Here is a 4,915-nt window from a genome sequence, read left to right as displayed (position 1 = left end):
TATCACAAGCTCACCCCTTGTCAGCTTGACACAGTATGTATCTCCTTAAACCAGACCTAATCTAGACATAAAGACAATAACAAGATCAAAATTATCCTAGCATAATACAACTATGCTGCATACAACCAAAAATGCAGTCACTGTTTCCCCCAAGAGGATGCATGTGAAGTCCTTGAGTGATGTTTCCTCTTCTCCTTGGTACCCTGTAACTTAAATACTAGGATGTAAAATTAGCAATACTTAAATACTACTATGGTATAAAGTCGGTACATCGTATATTATGTGATAAGGAAATATGAGAAGAAAGAAAACAAAAATACCTAATATATATATACCTATATACATATTTGTCTTTATATGTGTGTTTATATTTGTATATTTATATTTGTGTGTGTATATATATATTTGTGTATACACACACACAAACATGTTTATAAGAAAATAAGGAGAAATACTCATGACAGTTACAGTTCTTGTTTCTGTAACTGGTCAGGCGGTTGTAGTTAGTTTTTACCATCTATTCTGTATACCTTTTGCCTTCTGTGAGCACCTCAGCTGGACATGGTTCTTACCTGACGGACTTACCTCAACCTGCATTCCTGAAGGATCTGGCTTGTTAGTTGTCCTGCCCTGACTGGGTTGTTGCACTTTTCCATTGACATTAATCATGGGGCATGATAATACTAAGAGACATCCTCTGAGCTCTCCTATAATTCACATACACTCTTCCTTACCTCAGTTAAGGAGCAGTCAATTTCCCCTTGGTAGTCAGGACCAATCAGGCCAGCCAACATAGTAACTCCCTTCTTTGCTTATTGATTCAGAGATGTGAGAAAACCAAAGTAACTGGGTGGCAGTTCCAACTTCCAGTTCAACAGAATCCCTATTGTATCTCCTGGTGGAAGCATTCCTCCCTCTGGAATTGAGACCTCTAGACCAGCAAAGCATAAAGTCAAAGAAACAGGAAGCAACAATTTTGCTAGTGAGTTCCTAAGAATTATGAGTCATGCCACTCTCATTTCCACTCATTGATTCCTGGACCTGGGAATCAGGTTATGGGAGAAATAGCACCATATATATTAATTCAGAGCACATACAGGCTTCTTGAGAACCTTGCCTCAGCCCTGCCAGTTGTGCCGCCTAGCTGGTGTTATAACACCTAGCTGGTGTTATAACTGAGTCTTCAAAAGGCCAATCCATCATTCTATCAAACCAACCACTTCAGGGTGGTGGGGGACATGGTAAAACCAGTAAATTTCATAAGCATGGACCCACTGCTGCACTTCATTTGCTGAGAAGTGAGTTATTTGAGTAGAAACAATGCTATGTGGAATACCATGACGGTGGGTGAGGCATTCTGTAAGTCATTTTGGCTGATGTATTGCATGCAAAGATGTCAAATCTGTGTCCAGAGTATGCGTCTATTCCACTAAGAACAAAATGCTGCCTCTTCCATGATGGAAGCCATCTAATGTAATAACATGCCACCAGGTAGCTGACTGGTCATCCCAGAGAATGGTGCCACATCAGGGACTCAGTGTTGTTCTCTGTTGTTGGAAGACTGGGTACACAGCAGCAGCAGTGGCTGTAGCCACGTTGACCTTGGTGAGTGGAAGTCTGTGTTGCCGAGCCTGTGCATAACCTCCATCCCTGCCACAGTGGCAGCTTTCATCATGGGCCCATTGGGGGTTGAGAGGAATGGCTAGAGAAAGAGGCTGACTGGTATCCGTAGAACAGGTCATCCTATCCACTTAATTATTAAAATACTGCTCTTCTGACGTCACCTTTGGTAAATATTCACTTGGGACACAAATGTCTTCAGGTTTTTTCCCATTCAGAGAGGTCTATCTACATACTTCTTTCCCACATTTCTTTGTCACCAGTTTTCCAATCATGTTCCCTCCAACTCTCTGACTGTCCAGCCAAACTATTTGTCATTGAATGAATTAATATATAATTTCATATCTGGCCAATTCTCCTTTCCATCAAATTAGGCAGCAAGATACACTGCTTGAAATTCTGCCCACTGGGAGGATTTCCCCTCACCATTCTCCTTTAAGGTTGTCCCATAGAGGGGCTGCAGTGCTACCTCTGTCCACTTTTGGGTGGTGCCTGTATATCGTGTGGAACCATCAGTGAACCAGGCCCAAGTCGTCTCTTCCTCTGTCAACTAATCATAGGGAACTCCCCATAAGGCCATGGCTGGGAGAGAGAAGGCAGTGTAGCAGGAGAGGGAACCATGGGCATTTGGGCCACTTCTTCATGTAACTTACCTATACTTTTAGGGCCTTCTTGTGCCCAATCATGTATGTATCACTTGTATTTAAAGATGGAGTGCTACTGTGCATGCCCAACTTTATGTCTTGGTGGGTGGGATAACATCCAGTTCATGATGGGCAGCTCAGGTTTCATGGTAGCTTGGTGGCCCATCGTTAGATGTTTCATCTCTACTAAGGTCCAGCCGCAGGCAAAGAGCTGTTTCTGAAAATGAGAGTAGTTATCTGCAGACGATGGCAGGCTCTGTTCCAAATTCCTAAGGGCCTGAGCCATAGTTCACTTATAGGAGCCTGCCAGAGGCCCCAAACAGCATCCCTACCTGCCACTAATACTTCATCCACCATTGGATCTGCTGGATGACATGGCCTAAGTGTCAGAGAAGCTTGTACAGCAGCCTGGACCTGTTGCAGAGCCTTTTCCTGTTCTGGGCCCCACTCAAAACTAGCAACTTTTTGGGTCACTTGGTAAATGGGCCAGTGTAACACACCAAAAGAGAAATATGTTGTTTAACAAAATCCAAAGAGGCTCACTAGGTATGTACCATTTTTTAGGTTGTGTATGTGTGTGTGTGTATGTTGGGGACGGGGGGATGGTCAGATGCAGCAACTTATCCTCCACCTTAGAAGGGATATTTCATCATGCCTCATACCACTGAACCCTAGAAATTTCACTTAGGTAGAGGCCTCCCCAGTGTTTCTTGGATTTATTTCCCAACCTCTGTCATGGAAATGTCTTATCAATAAGTCTAGAGTGGTTGCTACTTCTTGCTCACTAGGTCCAATCAGCATAATATCATCAATGAAATGGACCAGCATGATATCTTATGGAAAGGAATAGTGATCAGGATCCCTGCGGATTAAATTAAGTACAGGGCTGGAGAGTTGCTATACGCCTGAGATAGGACAGTGGAGGTGGATTGCTGGCTTTGCCAGCTGATTGCAAATTGATTCTGGTGGACCTTATTTGAAAAGGTTGGAGAATAATTAACTTGCCAGATCAATAGCTGCATACTAGGTATGAGGGGTTGTGTTAATTTGCTCAAGCAATGAAACCACAGCTGATATAGCCACTATAACTGGAGTCACTGCGTGGTTAAGCCTTCAGTTATCCATTGTCCTTCTCTTAGATCCATTTGTCTTTGGCACAGACCACACAGGTGAGTTGAATGGGGATGTGGTGGGAATCACCAGTGTCCTTCAAGCCTTTGATGATGGCACTGATCTCTGCAGTTCCTTCAGAAATGTGGTATTGCTTTAGGTTCACTAGTTTCCTAGGTAGAGGATGTTTTAGTGGCTGCCATTTGGCCTTTCTCACCCTGATAGCCCTCAATCCACAGATCAGGGAACCAATGTGGGGATTTTGTTAGCTGCTGAGTGTATCTATTCCAACTATTCATTCAAGAAGTGGGGAAATAATCACAGGATGGGTTCAAGGACACACCGACTCCACTGTGAGATGGACCTAAACTAAAACTGTTGATCACCTGACCTCCCTAAGCCCTTACTCTGATTTTTGTGGCACAGTGATGATGTTTGGGGGTCTCGGAATCAGTGTCAGTTCAGAGCCAGTTTTCAGTAGTTCCTGAAAGACCTAATTGTTTTCTTTTTCCCAGTGCACAGTTTCCCTAGTAGAAGGCTGTTGGTGCTTTTGCAGAAGGTTGGGTGAAAGACTAACAATGTAAATTTCTGGTGGTATGTCAATATTTCAGGGTCCTTCTTTAAGAGGACCCAGCCTCCTCTTCATTCAAGGCGTTCTGGTTCTATAAACTAGCTCAATTCTGGGAACTGAATGAGGTACTGTGACTCTCTGATTTTATGATTCAGGTTAGACTTTTGTTCACTTAACCAAGATTTTTTGTTGTTGTTGTTCTTGTTTTGTTTTGTTTTTTTGCGTTACGCGGGCCTCTCACTGCTGTGGCCTCTGCTGTTGCAGAGCACAGGCTCTGGACGCGCAGGCTCAGCGGCCATGGCTCACGGACCCAGCTGCTCCGCGGCATGTGGGATCTTCCCGGACTGGGGCACAAACGCGTGTCCCCTGCATCGGCAGGCGGACTCTCAACCACTGCGCCACCAGGGAAGCCCACCAAGAATTTTTTTGCTCATGCATATCAAGGAAGAATTTAGTAGGCTTCCTATCTGTTTTGCTTCTAGGAACACCATGACCAACTAGCTATTGCCACAGGCCAGCTGAGTCAGATAATTCTGATTGCTGCTTTGACTTTGTTAATTATGGTAATCACACCCACTTTGCCTTTGGCAGTGGAGTGCCAACACCTGGCCCCTTCTACACCAGGATCCAATTATTCCCATTGCATTTAAGTTTCCCAAGTCAGTAGCTCCAGTTCCCACTCTAAGGTTTGGTCTGTATAGAGGAACAACCATGGAGCACTTCAGGGATACTGGGGCTCCTGTTACAAATTTATTGTTCACAGTACTGGTGAAAGGTGCCTTTTCTGGACCATCTCAGCATGGGTGAGTACATCTTTATTTAGTACGGTGGCCTTCAAGGAAGCTCTAGGCTCTGAGAAATGTATGTATGATTGTTTTACATCGTGTGTTATGAGCTTTGCAAAATTAGCTCTTTTACTTACAAGGTAGTGAGGCTCCAGTGACACTCACATGAGGAATTTTACTACCCT

The sequence above is a fragment of the Aethalodelphis obliquidens genome, unplaced genomic scaffold (genome assembly GCF_003676395.1).
Source record: "Aethalodelphis obliquidens isolate GAN/ISIS:26980383/991018 unplaced genomic scaffold, ASM367639v1 scaffold7, whole genome shotgun sequence".
Lineage (NCBI taxonomy): Eukaryota > Metazoa > Chordata > Mammalia > Artiodactyla > Delphinidae > Aethalodelphis > Aethalodelphis obliquidens.
Note: the sequence above shows the minus strand (reverse complement) of the source record.